General features: G+C 34.4%; 1 protein-coding gene across 45 annotated transcripts in view; it reads left to right on the top strand.

Moving 5' to 3' along the window:
* The window catches only part of PTPRD (protein tyrosine phosphatase receptor type D), a 2,344,803-nt gene that overhangs the window by 1,460,192 nt on the left and 867,747 nt on the right, over nt 1-16,864 (top strand). The window lies entirely within an intron of this gene.

Here is a 16,864-nt window from a genome sequence, read left to right as displayed (position 1 = left end):
AAATTCTGAATTGAAGGAGCAGATGCCTATAGATTCAAATGTTGATTGAATTTAGCTGCTGCTGCTATGAAATGATTAGCCCTCGGCAGTGGTCTCGCCTACATACTTTATTTTGGTTCTTCTGGAAGCTATAAAGCTATTTATTGTTAATGAGGGAGTAAAGTAAGAAAACAGATTAGTGAATAGATTAGCAAATTTTTAAAAGTCTAATCTTTGTTAAACAATAACAGGTTATGATTTAATGCATTCAGTTCTCACTATTTTGTGACAAAATTTTTGCTATTAACACAGCTTTGTCTCCTTACATATCCTTTCTCTAATATAAACATTTCATCTATCATAATAATACTTTTTGTTTAAAATCCTCTGCCAAGTACATTTTTCTCACCCATTGCAGTTTAATAGTATGTTTCTAATCCTAAAAAGATAATTCTTTGAAATAAACAGTTCCCATGTTCTTTCTCTGACATATTTGATCTATTGACTTGTTATTCAGAGACTATTGGCTAGTAATAAACCTGTGATGAATTATAAGATAAACTTAAATGTTTTTAAATCAATGTTTCTAAATATAAACTTTCCAAGTAAAGTATATGAGGCTTAAAATTTCCTTAGCATGCCCAAATCTCTTATATGCTAAATTTTTACATTCTCAGTTTAAAGAAAAGAGTAACACCATCCATATCCCCTGTTAATCTTATTTTGCGGTTGATGTATTTTGTGACTCTAAGAAAATGGAAATATCTGTGTATGGAGAAGGTACACAAATGTCCTTCAGAAATCACAGTACCACTGAAGTCAAATAAGATGGTAATTCAACAAACAAATAAGAGATAATGAAGACTGTAATAAATTTATTTCAGGCCTTCAGCCTGTTTTCAAGGTGGTTCATCATTGTTCAATTTTATATATTAAGATTCAGCTCACCTTCCCCAAAACGCTTTCTTATATACCCCGAGTCAAATTGATGTCTTCTTCTGAATTCCTCTGTGTCTTTGTTTATGACTCTCTTACAATACTACTCATTTTGCTTTATGTTTCAGCAATTTGTATAGAATCAGTTTCCATTTTCCAAGCACATTATGTTCCAATGTTCATTTAAAAAACAGTTGTTTGGGAGTCCAAAGTACTTATTTCTGTAGAACTTATAATACAAATGAAGTTCCTATTTTCTTTTTAGTTCTATTTCTGTCTGATCTAGTGCTAATAGAAATATTTCAAATGTGCCTCCATTAATGACATTGTTTCTTCAAGACAGAACTGTTCTATTATAAGGAGCAAATTTCATAGATTGTAGACTTGCATTTGCCTGGATTGTCTGTTACTTTTTAGCCATCTGATCTAAAGCAAACTATGCAAATTTGTGCCTGATATTTCTCATTTGTAAAATAGACATAATAATCAAATTTCTGGTGGCTGTTGTGAAGATTAAATGAGTTCATATGTGAAAGCTGCTTTGGTGAATAGTATTTGACATAGTAGGAGGTATATAAATTTGTCTGTAGATGTTGTTATTGTTATTTTTATTAAAATTTAGAACATCAGGAATCTGCTCACACATAGGCATGTTCAAAAATGAAAACAGGGAACACATTTTAGCAGTTCACCTTATGAAAACAGAATAGATGCTTGAATCATAGAACACAGAAAGAATGTAACTACCTACCTAGAGAAAAGGTCTTTTTGTCTACCTGTATTTTCAAAGTGTCTAAAAATGAAAACAAGATACCATAATCACCTTCATCTTATTACAAAAATAAAATTAAAGTGAAAATAACAATGGTTACTATTGATATCATTTATTCAGCCCTTAGTATGTGCCAAGCATAAAGGGAATGGCTTTCTAGGTTATCTTCATATGATTCTGTTACAAAAGAAACTGATGGTCAAGGAGGCAAAGGGCTCTCACAGCTAATGGGTTAGAGCAAGAACTCCAGCCTAAGCCTTTCTGAATTTCAAATTCCATGGTATTTTTGCTCTACTGAAAACAGAACTCTGAGCCAAGTCCAAAAGTGCTATTCAAATTAATATTTACATATTCCAGTGTCTTTTTTATGGTATTTCCCACTTAATAAATCTACCTGACTCTTTTTAGTTCCATCTTCTCCATATTGTTTACAAAAATATTGTAATAAGACATGTTGTCAAAAACTTGGGTAAAACCCAGTATACTTTATTTTGGGTATTAGATTTGATCAGTATTTCCTAAATTGTCTTTTCTTCCACTTATTCAAGATCACCAGCTTACTAGCTGCTGTTGTTTTAGGGCATTGCCTGAAAGAAAGAAATTCTTCTTTCCATTTGTAGTACATACATGTTATACATCAGTCCTGAATGTAGGCATCTAACTATAACACAAGATATTTAACTTTTCACTCTTGCCAAAAAAAAAGAGGTTTCTTGTTTAATGTATCCTTTATCCCTTATTTTAACATTTATTTTTGATATGCATATTATATACAAAACGCATTGTACATGTATGTCATTTACCCTTCAGAGCAAACCTTTGAGGTCTGTGCTTTATCTCCATGTTAGGATGAGGGACCTGAGAACTAGAGAAATGAAATATTTTGCCACGTTCCATAAGAATTCAAACCCAGGTGAAACTTCGGAGATCTAATTGATTACTTTATTTCAAGATGGTTTCTGATTGAGAGAATCAAAACCATCTAACTAGATGGCAAAAGAATCAGGTTTCCGTTATCCTGCCAGTTCCTTCTTAAGTGTCTGACTGTAAACTTTTTAAAAAGAGGGTGTATGTGTTTTTGTTCATCTTTGTATTTTTCACAGTGTCTAAACATTGAAACCATGGATACTTCATCAATGGCTGATTGAGAAAGTTAGAGGGTATTTAAAATACTGTTGATGTTGAATATACTAGTCTACAGCTAGTGGTTCATAGGATTTTGCCTTGGGGACATTGACCAAGTTTAGTCAATTTGGTTAAGTGAGGTGTCTTTGTCATGTAATCATCAGTGTCACTTTTGATAATTGGATCAAGCTAATGCTAGCCAGAAACTGTTAAAATGTCTGAATTTAGAAATATGTGGGGTGAACCTAATAATGCTGTGGGTTGTATAACGAAATGCTTTGCTTATTTTGGCAAGAGCAATTTAATTTTTTATAAATAACATGTGATTAAATGCTATGCAGTATCATGTTTTAATATAAGAACCAGTGCCAATGCTTATAAATGTTTTCATGTAAGTAGGAGTAGTCTGGAATTGTATTAAATCTTGAATTTCATCAATTAAGAAAATCAGAAATACTAAGGTTTCTTTAGGTGATTTTAAGAATTGTTTGTAAAGTTCTGAGTAGTACTAGTTTTGAGACACAAACCAGATCTTCCAACTAAGGCATACCATTAAGTGAGCCTGTTTTTAGTGACTTTTAGTAAAGAAGTAATTAGCATTACACATAGCAGGAACATATTCGGGTCTCTAATAGAGATCTTTGATTACAGTATTAATTTGACAATCCCAGGTAAAGAACAAGTTAATCTAATTAAGGGAAGGTTAATTGTGTATGCACACCATATGACCAGAAGAAGAAAGCTCAGCAGGGTGTTCCCAGAGCACTTCTGCTTGAGAGAGTCACATTTGTTCATTCAAGGGTAGTAGACAACTTTTACACTATATATACAGCATTTAAAAGAAGGACTTATTGAAATTATTTACTAGCAATTCAATGTAGAAACAATAATACGTGTAATCTAATGACTTGTGTGGAGGTTGACTAAATGCTTTTCTGCTCTAAAAGCCCATCATTATAATGATTCTTCATAGGGAGTAGACTTAAAGTTTGCCAATATGTCTACATTTATATGGTCAGAGAATATTAGAACTAAAATAGTCTCTCAAGACCCCAGGCCCTGATTTGTACATGACAAATTTACACCCAGAGAAGGCAAATGACCTGCCTAAGATAATAAAAGATATTTGGTAGTATACCCGTGATTCAAATAATTTTTATTCTGTGTTTAAAACCACATTACCCTTTGACAGAAGGAAAGAAGGAAGGAGGAAGGGAGGGAAAAAGAGAGAGAAAGAAAAAGAAGGAAAGGAAGGAAAGAGAAAGAGAAAGAGAAAGGGAAAGGAAAGGGAAGGGAAAGGGAAGGAGAAAGGAAGACCAGAGAGGGAGGGGAAAGAGAGAAAAAGGCAGGCAGGCAAATTAAGGCAGGTAGACTAAGGGAGGTCACAGTTCAATCTCTTTGTAGGTTACTTCCCTGTAACACACAGTCAGCCAGACTCTGATTAAAACTAAACATAAACCTCACTTTCATTATTGAGTGTCTCTAATTAGAAGAAAGGTCTTTCTTACACTGATACAAAAGCTACCTGCCTTTTTTCTCCTTAGTCTTCTATTTTCTATGCAAAATATCGGTAGTTCCTTCACCATTCCTATTATAAGAGGGGTTTTAGATATTTCATCATCTGATTATCTCTTTCCTAGCACATCAGTAAAATATTTCACATTTCAAATTGATGCCTACAGTTGAGCACCATGTAGCCAATAGTGTCTGGATACCACCATAAGTATGTGGATCTCATCAGGCCACGATACTTTTAGCTTTTAAAATTAACTCTGTCTTTTATGTTTTAAGATGCCCTTATAACACAACTAAAGTACAAAGCCATTTTTGTATGGACTGCTATAAATAGGGGCCTCTTAAGCTGTTTTTTAAATTCATTTGGTTGTATCTGTCATTTTCAAGTCAAGATTAATAGGATTAAGCATCAACCATTTGTTTACCATAATTATTTTTTTGCTCACCATAATTACTTTTGAAAGATCATTCAGTTTGGATTGCTTAAATTGCTCAAGCATTAGACATAATTATTTTTAAAGTAAGTTTAATTTGAGTTCATAATGACAAAAAAATTTAAGATGATTATGCTATACAGATGTTTTTAATATATTTTCTAATTATGTAATATATTAATGAATATAAAGTATAAATGTTTCACAGTAGTTTTGGTCAGTACTCATCAGTTCACTTCTAAAAATAGAAGCTAAAAAACAATTAGGGCAGTGATATGGTCAGGCTTTGTGTCCCCACCCAAGTCCCTTCTTGAATTGTAATCCCCAGAACCTCCACATGCCAAGGGAGAGACCACATGGAGGTAACTGAATTGTGGGGGCAGTTTCCCCGTGCTGTTCTCTTTTGAGAGTGAGTTCTCATGAGATCTGATGGTGTTATAAGTGGCTGTTTCCCCTTCCTGCTGCGTTGTGAAGAAAGAACGTTGCTTCCCCTTCACCTTCCACCATGATTGTAAGTTTACTGAGACCTTCCCAGCCATGCTAAACTGTAAGTCAATTAAACCTCTTTTATTTATAAATTACCCCATCTCGGGCAGTTTTTTTATAGCAGTATGAAAATGAAACAACATAGGTGAGCTTTGGGATATAAAGACAAAAAAAAACCTACTAAGATAGATAGATACTCATAGGACATATTTTAACCATCTAACCATCCAGAATTGAATTCTATTGATGTCTTCATCTGTTTTGTGCTGTTATAACAGAATACCACAGCCTGGGTAATTTATAAAGAACAGAAGTTTATTTGATTCATGGTTCTTGAGACTGGGAAATCTAAGATCATGGCACTAGCATCTGGCAAGTGCCTCATGCCATGGCAGAAGGGTGGAAGGTGGAAATGATTTTAGGAGACAGGAAGAGGAAATGGGGACAGAACATATTCTTTCATCAGAAACCCATGCCCATGATAATTAACGCACTTCTACTATAACAGCGTAAGTTCATTCATGAGGGCAGAGGCCTCATGGCTTACTCACCTCTTAAAGGCCCCACCTCCCAACACCATTGCATTAGCAATTAGGTTTCAACATATGTTTTAATGGAGACATTCAAATCATAGCAATTCACATGGGTCTATTTTTAAATGTCTCTCATCATAGTTTAGTAATCCAGTTGGAAATTACCTAATAAATGGACAAAAAGGAAGAAAAGCCCCTATGTAAAGAAGATTAGGAGAAACTGAATGGTTTTTAAGCCTGCATAGAGGTATAGATAGAGGCTGACTTCTTACTCCTCCTGAGAGTGACCTTAATGGTTAAATCATCAATGATTATGTTCATGAAAAGTTGGATGCCCCTTTCTAGAAATAAATGACCGAATAAATAAGCTGAATAATTTTAATTACATTCAATTATAGGTGGCAGGGTATAGAACCAGAAGAGTTAGACTGCCAAGCTGGCAACCTTCTTAAATATGAAGACCTTAAATTTATCTGCCTCATGCTCTTCAACTGTTTTTCTGCTTATAAGTTGTAGAAAGACAAAGGATGAAATATCAGAGTAGTAATGTTAGGTTGCTGAAATTATAAAATTTTGGTGCTTGCTAGCTGCACATTTGTTATTCTGAGGGAAGGACTTGCAGTCTCAGCTGAAGATTACCTAGAAGTTGAGCTCAAGAATGATATATAAAAGACTTTGTGCTATTTCTTTTCTCAGGGCTACAAATTTGGGGCCTTAAGTTATATCCATTGTATATGGCTCTGCATTTATAATATGAGTTTTTGCTAGTCATTGACCAGCTTTCCAAATACTCAATGGTGTGAGGATGGGGGTACATAGCATGAGCTGTGCTGAACATGAGGAGAGGTACTTGGGCCAGTAGAAATATGGAATAATACAATAGGGTCACATGAAGAAAATTCCTCCTCAAAACAAAATAGTAAGAATATTTTTGAGTTCTAAGTTTATAAGAATTGTTTAAACAATATTTTGTACATTTGACAAACATGCCTTGTATGATCTTATATAATTTATTAACAACATTTTAGCAGTTAATTGTTCTTGTGATGAACAGGGTTGTCTTAAAGACAACATTTTACAAAAATCTTGTCTTAGTCCATTTTGGCTGCTACAAGAAAATACCTTAGACTGGGTGGCATGTAAATAACAATTTACTGTTATAGTTCTGGAGGCTGAAAAGTCTAAGACAAAAGTGCTGGCACATTTGGTGTCTGGTGAGGGCTCATTTCCTCATTCATAGATGGGATCTTCTGGCTGTGTCCTTGTATAGTGGAAAGCATGAATCAGTTTTCTGGGGACTCTTTATAAGGATACTAATGCCATTCCTGAGGGATTCATCCCATGACCTCATTGCCTTTCAATGGCACCCCTTTATAATTCCATCACATTGGTGATCAGGTTTCAAGTTATTAATTTGGGGTGAGACATAAACATTCAGTCCAAAGTAAATCTCATGGTCTTAGAAAAAATCATTAGCATGTTAAATGGTTCCAAACTTATAAAAATTATTTCTAAATCTGATCCTAGATTTTTCTAGGCAGAATCATATTTTTAAATCACATTTTGAAATATTAGAAATCATCTATAGTTATTGAATGAGATTACGAAATATCCTTTGTTGGAAACAGTTGTTTACGATTTATCCAAGAGAGAGAACATTATATTACACAATTTAAAACCATAGTAGTGCTAAGATAGGATTTATGAATATATAATATCTTCTCCTCAATCACAAGGATTATGCTCCTGAAAACTGTTAAGGCAGATAAATACACACATTCAGAAAACATAACCTAGAAGGTTATATTTGAGCCAATAAGAATATGTATAAATAATTTATCTTGTTTAAAATAAAAGTATGCAAGCATAGTAAAGGAAATCATAGTTGTGATGATTTGTATCTCTTAAATGGGTAACTGTGGATATGTTAAAGTCCCGTTTTTCTTCATCTTTTTATTGAATATTTATTAATCAGTCACTATTTGAGATGATGGAGATACAAAGATGAAAAAAAAAAGATACCTGAACTCAAGGAGTTCATAATCCGTTACATGGAGACAAGAAGAAAGCAAATAAGTATTCCGTATAACTATTACAGCTATCTTTCTCCTGTTGGTAGTGTTTTATTTGGGGGGGGCGCTGTATGGTATATGGAATATTTCTGTTTTATAGTTCAAACTATTTTTGCATGCAATACCATAGTATTTTTTAAAAGATTCTAAACTCCCTCATAACAGAGGTTTAATTACCTAGAAAATATATGTCTGTAGAATCTCTCATTCTCCGAGGCATTTGTAACACTTTTTAAGGTGAAATTGTGCATGGGCTAACATAAGAGCATGCAGGTAGAGAAAAGTGGGCCAGACACTGCAGATATTGGGATACAGTGTTGAACAAGAACACGTTGGAGTGGGGGAGGCCAATGGTAAAGAGAAACACGCAAAGTGTAGGGTGTATTAGATAGAGATGAGCAGACGTGAGATTTAAAATAGAGTCATGCTTTGTCTAACAAGGTTTAGGCCAACCATGGACTGTGTATACAACAGTGCTCCTGTAAGAGCATAATAGCATATTTTTACTGTACCTTTTCTATGTTTACATACACACACCCATTGTATTACAATGGTGTACAGTACTCAACACGGCAGCATGCTATACAGGTTTGTGGCCTAGGAGTAATAGGCTATATCATATTGCCTAGGTGTGCAGAAGGCTATGCCATATAGGTACACTGGTAGGCTATGATTTTACTAAGTTTTTGTGAGGACACTCTATGATGTCTGCACAATGATGTAATTGCGTAAAACAACCCATTTACCAGAATGTATCCCCGGTGTTAAGCGACCCATGACTGTACTTAACAACCAGCACAAATGGATACCAACGCATCAGAACAGACACCCACCTACACAGAATGGAAGTTTATTTTACCTGCTGAATACCAGACTTGAAATCAGCACTATTAGGAAAAAATTAAGCAGGGAAATAAAATTAAAGCATTGGGTAAGGAGAATATTGAAATTTTCAATTGAGTAGGTGACTTTTGAGTAAAACTCTGAAGAAAGTAAAGGAGTGAGTCATGTAGATATTAGGGGAAAAACATTCTAGGTAAGAAAAGAGCAGGTGCAAAGGCCCTAAGGAGAAAGCTTACCTAAAGCGAGGAGCAGAAAGAAGACCCACGTGTCCAGAGTGAAATTCTGAGGTGAGTCAGGAAGAGATGCTGACTGAGAAATAAGCGAAGCCCATGTTAGCTTCTGGTAAGAATTTTGGCTTTAGTTCTTTGTGAGATGATCTCTCACTGAATATTTTGAACAGAAGATGGTCTTTCACTGAATATTTTGGACATGATCAAATCTGTATTAATTTTAAGAGAATCACTTAGGCTTCTGAGTTAGAACTAAATAAATGGGGCAAATCAGTGGCAGGTGTAGGATACTGGAATAATGCAGGGAAGCAGTGGATCAGGTGATGGCTTTGGGAGTGGGAGAAATGATTAAATTCTAGATAGACATTGCTTTGAAGGTAGAGCTACCTGGATTTGCAAATCACCCAGCTGGGAGGTATAGAGGAGAGCGGTCAAGGATGACACAGGCTAGAAGAACCAAGTGCTATCTATATGCCAAACCTTTTGCCAGTGCCTAGGGAACATATAGAAGAGTAAAAAGACACAGCACATCTATCATGAATAAGCCAATGAAATAAACAATTATAGGAGAGTGCAAATATTTCCAAACTGTGGGAAATACAGAGCTTCAGATAAGGGCTCTTAATCCATTCCAAATGGCCAAGGGATCACTTCTCCAGAAAATAAAGTGTGTAAAGGGTTAATCAGATTTATTCAGGTAAGGAGAGGAGATGAAGAACAGATAAAAATAGCTATATTTATACATGCTGGGATCCCAAACATTTTACTTTACTATTATCTCATTGTTGACTTTATTACTATGTTTCTTTAGGAAAAGCACATTGGAAGGAAATTGATTCAAAGGCTATATTCTTATACGGTCTCTTTTTCAACAAATATTCAGTCAGCACTCATTTTGTGTTAGGATCTCTGTGCTGAGTGGAGAGGAATTTACTAGGATGAATTATATTTGTATCCTTTCCAAAAAAAGCTAAGATTATAATTAGCTCACTTAGAGAATACTTAGTTTACTAAAATATGCAGCAATTTATTCAAATCACTGGTACACTGGATTTGTATACCATTTATGCTGTGAGTTACCTGAATTACTAACTACTCAACAGATTACCCTGAAGACATGCTTCTTGTTTTGGTCATCCGTCTATAATATCCTTAGCATCTATCATAAACAGCCTAGTTTATAATAATATTTGTTAAATGATGATTATGTCTTTCCAATTTTTAGCTTTCTTTTTGCTGCAGATCATTGAGACAGTTATGAAGAATTAATATACCTTTATATTTTGTGGAGATTTATTCTATGAACTTTCATTGCAGAATCCATGCCAAGAGGCTCTTACATCACTGCTTCTGTTAAGAGTAGTTCTTTTCCTCATCAATATGTCTACATGGAGTTTCTCTTCTCTTATAGAAAATACTCCCACAGAATTCTAATTCCTATCAATGTATTTGACCTTGTGACTGCTTTCCACATATTCACAATTGTTCCCCAAAACTTTCCATTTATGACAATCGTCTAGATATTTGATGTCAATGCTTTCAAATTTAAGATCCCCTTGAATCACTTCCCTCATTTTTTCATGTTTTTATTCTTTACTTGAAGAAGAAAAGCTCTTTTTTTCTGTATCCCTGTGAAACCAAGTATAATTTTGTCCATATGGAAAAGAAAGACCAATAATGATTACAAATATAATCTTATTATATTTATATATGTAATATAATCTTATAATCAGAGATACTCCATCCCATACCAGTTTTCTCTTCACATTTTACAGGGAAAAGGAATTGATCTGGCAACAAACAAACTCAGAGTTATGGATCTGTGAAAGTTATTAACCTCTCAATGCCCCATTTAGCTTTTCTCATTCCACAAGAATCAATGATAAGCACACTCAACCCTTTTATGTTCTTCCTTAAAGCAGAGAGTTAACAAGAAACCAGCCCCTCTTGTTTTGACTTTCAATTTGTAATGTTTATATCATTCTGAGAACATGGTATTGCTGCACTGGTGGTACCGCAGTGCGGCAGGTGTTTCTTAAGCTTTCCTGGACAGCTGGGCCTATGATGTAGAAGAGCCCGTAACCCACATTAAATTTCCCTTCGTTTGAAAGCACCACAGTCACCACACTCGCATCTGGACTTAATTACACAGATCCTGAGGCTGGTTCATTATCATTCTGGACCATCTTTCTTCCCTCCTACTCTTACTCTCCAGTCAATTGTTTTAAGACTGTTTTGGAAGTCTGGGGTAAAGAAACGATGAATTGTTGACTTACTCTCTTCCTACTTGTTTCTCTAGTTTGGATTGATCAATAAGCACATATTCATTATATTTAGTGCAATCCTTTTAGTCAAATCATCTTTTCAAAGCTTTCTCTTTTCTGAGCATCCACTTAACCACAGTAGAGAAACAGTGAAACTGCTCGTTGCCTTCCATTGAAACTTAGGCTTTGGCTTCAGGCCAAGCCGCCTGGGCCAGCACTAATATAATTCACAACTGGAAGAAGACAATCCATTAATCAATACTATAATTTGGAGCTGACCAAGGTAGTAACACTCGCAGCTATTAGACTCAACTGACTAACACCATTTAGGATTAATGAGGTAGCAAAAGCAAGAAGACCAAAGATTCATTTAAGGACTTTTTCCCTAAAATCAAACCACCCAATCTATTTTTTTTTTCTATTCAGTGATGCCACAGTGAAATCTAACATAAGGAAAATTTTGAAGGACAAAGAACCTTACACATCACAATGATTTTGAACAAGAACTCTAAGGAACATTTTAGGTATGGGTTTCAGAAAAATAATTCAGCTTAGTGTTAGATTTTTCTGACAAATCTAAACACAGTTATCTAAAATTGCTTCTCTGGTGTTATTCTGGCATCCTTTGATCCAATTTTGTAATCACAGGTTGGTATATTTATTGTGTGGATAAATAACCACCTCTTAAGTTGAAAAAAGTTTAAATAATTTTCAGAAAACCTTTATGGTCTTAGTGTAGTTTAATTGCACAATAAAATGAATACAAATGAAAAAACACAAAGGATCTGTGGTGCTTGCAAAACGACGAAAAATATCCACCCCTTCTAATCCCTTATGGCAGAGCCATCAAATCTTGCAGCTCCAGGACAGGACAGGACTTTTCCTAAAGCTATTGGCGGTGTATTTACAATGAAACATCATTAAGCTCACCAGGAAGTTAGTGCCTTTGTTGTTGCTGCTATTGATGTTGTTTTAGCTTTCTTTGGATTGGGCATAGCTGTGCTGAGTCCTCAGACTACAGATGCCATTTTAGACTGTATTTAACCCGAAATTTCCAAAATCAGCCCAGGGGTATTAAACATGGTAGTAAATCTTTGTTTTTCAACCAGAAAGCAAAATACAAAAGAATCTTTTTTAACTTTGTCAGAAACAGAAAAAAGGAATAACAAAGCTGCCTCTGTATATCACCGTATATCTAAGGGGTATGATTTGACCAGCAACATAATAAAGTCTATGTAAAGAGACTTTCTTTATAACCAGAACCTACCTCATTTTTTTACTGGAAAATTTAGTATGTGGTTTTTTTCACTTTAATCTCCTAACTTTAGCATGACAAGCTGAAGAGAAGTACTTGGAATATAATCCTGGGATTTATCTTTTCTTTCCCAATACTTGCCATCTATTCATTATCAAAAGGTCTTTGAAAATGTATAAGTCCTCTTAGCATTGAATTAGAAACACTGAGTATAGGAACTTCAGCATGGGATAGAATTGGTTAGGAGTCAAACAGAGATTTTTGTAGTGTGACCTTTATATATATATTACCTGTGGTGGATTTTAAATTATATAAAGTGAAATAAAACTTTAGAAATACCATGAAAGTTTTTGATAAGAAAAGTTAAAGCAAAAAAGAGGCTCTATAAGATTTGCTAAGCAAACAGTGTATTAGATAAGATGGGAATGTTCAATTAGAAGGCTAATACAATTTTATGCAAATTGGCTTCCACTGATAAAAAGTTATATACGCACTTTGTAGCACCCAGTGGTTATTTCTATGACAGAAGCATATATTCTAGGTAAATAAAATTTCATGAAATGAAAAGTGTATATGCAAATTATTTTTATTATACAGAGACAGGACATCATTAATTTTCATTCAACTTTACTACAAAAATCAATCAACAAATATAAATAAATATTTTTTAATTTAAAAAAATAGTACTTAATACTTTAAATAGATAAATGATTTAAGGTCTTATTCAACTTTACCCTGTAACAAATGGACTGGCTTTCTTCCTCTCAGTAAATAAAGAATAAAGTTGAAAATTGAATTATTATTTTTGTTTGTAGGCTTTTTTTTTTTTTTGGTTAAAAACATTAACTGGTGCTTCTAAAGCTTATGAAGTTAGAAAACAAATATGTGGTGGTGTCTCAAAACAAAATAATGAAATAAGTCAGTACAAAAGAAGATAGTTTTTAAAATATAAGTTTTGTTGTTTATTTGATTTCTTTATATTCAACTATATTTTAAACAAAATACACTTTGAGAAAACTTGTAAAATGTATATAATACCATGGAATATTTTAATTTTATTATTATGCTATTGTATTTCAAAAAGAATTTAGGGTAGCTTTGAAGATGCATGCAATATACTAAAATAAATTAAAATTGCTAAAAATATATGGAAAAGACAATAAAAATGAAACAAGGTTAAAAAGGCAAGATAAAAAATGGATAAATGTTAAAAAAGTAAATTGAAGGTGGGCGACATACTATGCAATGGTATTTTGAAGAGGATTTTACATCAATCTAAGCTGTCTAGAAGAAGGGTAAGTAACCTTTTGCTGTATAGGGCCATATCAGAAATACTTCACACCATTGGCCTATATAAGCCCTTTGACAACTCATGAATTCTGCCATTTTAGCAAGAAAAAAACTATACACAAAACATAAATGAATAGACATAGCTGTGTTACAATAAAACTTTATTTAAAAAACAGGCAATGGGCCAGATTTAGCCCATGGGTGGTAGTTTGCCCAACCTTCTTCAGAATAAAGCAAATGTGGAAAAAATATCAGTTATCTGATTTTAAGATAAAAATCTGCACAGAAGGACTCTACAGAAAGATGGCTGTTTCTTGGCATGTGAAAGAGAGCTTTCTAAGGATGATCAGACAGTGGGCATTGTCAGTTGCGTTGTCTCTCCAATAAATAAAATAGCATGTTTCATGCAGTGGCTGTCAAATGAATTTAAAATTCAGGATAAAATTTAATTTCTCTTTTTTATAGACAAAAAAAAAATGGATGGTTCTCCTTATTTGTTTATTGAGATGGAGTTTTGCTCTCGTTGCCCAGGCTGGAGTGCAATGGCACGATCTTGGCTCATCACAACCTCTGCCTCCCCGGCTCAAGCAATTTTTCTGCCTCAGCCTCTCAAATAGCTGGGATTACAGACATGTGCCACCACGCCCAGCTAATTTTTTATTTTTAGTAGAAATGTGGTTTCTCCATGTTGGTCAGGCTGATCTCGAACTCCTGACCTCAAGTGATCTACCCTCCTTGGCCTCCCAAAGTGCTAGGATTATAGATGTGAGCCACGGTGCCTGGTCCTCCTTATTTTTTAATGAGATATTATAGCAATACTATTTTATGTTTTGAAATCATTTTTCTTCCAAAGTTGGCTGTGCTTCTTCTTTTTTCTTTGTTATTAAATAAAAAATGACACACACACACACCTGCACACCCACATAGCATGTGAAGCAATACGACATCTTGCATTGCATTTAAAAAAACATTAAGCAAATCAGTGTTAAGAAATGGAGGAGCATTACTGTGGTAATTGTGAACAGAAAAAAATGCAATCTGATAGAGAAGATGGGCATTTAAGCAAATATAATACAATGAAGGTTATGATATGAAGAGACATTTTTCTGATATGGACTCCTTGGTTTTGAATATTAGGTCCACTATTTGTCAAGAATGTGACCTTTAGCATATGCTTTAACCTCTCTGGGCTTTGGTTTCTTTTCTCACTGAGTTTAAATAATTAAGCAGGACAAGACTTAGCACTGTGCACATAGTACTTAATACTTAACTCAGCTAGACCATATATAGTGAACTGAGGTTCTGAGTTGTTATGAAAGTTTTCAAAAATAGGTGGCTTTGATCCAGCTATATGACTCTTACAACTACAGATAGTTTTTTTTGTTTGTTTGTTTGTTTGTTTTTTGGGGTTTTCTTGAAGGAGGAGTTTTGAAGATTTCTTTTGAAGAACGGTATTTCGTGAATGTCCTCCTTCTCCAAATATACATACAAACTCCAAGGAGTTTTTAAGAAGACCACTGAGGGAGCATAATCTGTATCTCTTTGAATTATAGACTGTAGTGGATTAATATCTGAGCTAAGCCTAAGAAGCCTACAAGTAAGAAACTGGCTTACACGGTCTGTTGCAGCAAAGGAGAGGTCTGATTTGAGGATGTTAATGGCACCTCCAGGTTCCATAGGAACAATGGATTAATAAGCACTTCCCTGGGACCACTTTTGAGCCATACAGGAGAAGAATATGCAATTAAGTGGTCTTAAACTTCCCACACAGGTCGTAGGGATGAGATGACCTTGACAGAGAAAGGCCAATTGCTAGCAGCCTAGAGGATGCAGAAGAGAGCTCTCTGCAGATGGAGTGGAAGGGGTATTTCCCAACATTCCAGGAACAAACACGAGAGAGTCTGCTTTGGACATCCAAGTCCAGAGCGCACAGGAATTATGTCACGTCCACAGATTCAGCTAAGCAATATATTTCTGTTTCTCTCATCTCTCCTCTATTCCTACTATTAAAACATTGAAAGGATCAGAAACCACAGTAAGATGGCTGGAGTAGAAGCGATTCAACTTAAAAAAAAATCAAACCCAGAGTCTCGACATATTCATGAGCTGAAACACTTTAATTAGTGAATTAAAACTATGTTTTGTGTGTTAAAGTCACCATAGGTTTTTTAAATACCTAAATAGAGACAGAGAATTGTACCTGACTGAATTATATTCAGGGGCAGGATAAGAGCTCGTTACTGTGAAAAAAATATAAAGTGTGATACACTTAAGGGGAAAAGGCTGGTTTATGATTATAGCTGGTTGTTTTCTGATTACATTTCATAATTTGTAGTCATTCAATATTACATATGTTTGCTATAGTTATGTATTTATATACACATCTGTATCTATAGATATACACTGAAATCAAGTTTAGACTTCAAGGGTCAAGAAGACATCCTTTAGTATCAAACGTTGGCTATTGGTTATTGGTTTTAACTTACCTCCTTTTTACTGTGTGGTCCCCCCATGAAATGTACATGTTGCTATCTCAGTAAGTGATTTTAATACATACAGAGTCATAGTTTACATCCTTGAAATGGTTAGTGGTCCCATGTTATTTTTGAACTAAATTCAAACCTTAATAATAGGATGTACAGACCCTTAAGAGCTGGCTCCTTTTTATCTGTCCAATTTTACTATAGTATCTATTCCGAACAGCAGACATTTCTGACTTCTTACATTTCTGTAAATCAGCCAAATGGCTTTGCCACTCTAATTATGTCTTCACCTATCTTCATCTTCAAAGAATGCTATTTCCCATCTGACTCTGTTTCTCCAGATAAGACCTGTTCCTCTTTGAAGGCAATGCCTTACATAAAAACTCTTCCTCCTGTCCTCAAAATTAAGAAGTCCTGACATTCATCCTTTGGTTCCTCACTCACAATGTGCATACTTATTTCAAAGAATAAAACGACCTTAATCTATTTATATATATCTATCTTCATTATTAGACCATAGATTCAAAGGACATTTCTTATTCACAACTATAATCTAAGCATTAAAACTATGTCTGTCAGGTGGATGATGTTCAATAAATGTTTATTGGATACATTTTTTAAAAAAGAAATCAATAAATGTTTATTGG

The sequence above is a fragment of the Cebus imitator genome, unplaced genomic scaffold, assembly GCF_001604975.1.
Source record: "Cebus imitator isolate Cc_AM_T3 unplaced genomic scaffold, Cebus_imitator-1.0 Scaffold164, whole genome shotgun sequence".
NCBI classification, from domain to species: Eukaryota; Metazoa; Chordata; class Mammalia; order Primates; family Cebidae; genus Cebus; species Cebus imitator.
The sequence above is the reverse complement of the archived record's forward strand: the minus strand, read 5'-3'. Positions and strand labels throughout refer to the sequence as shown.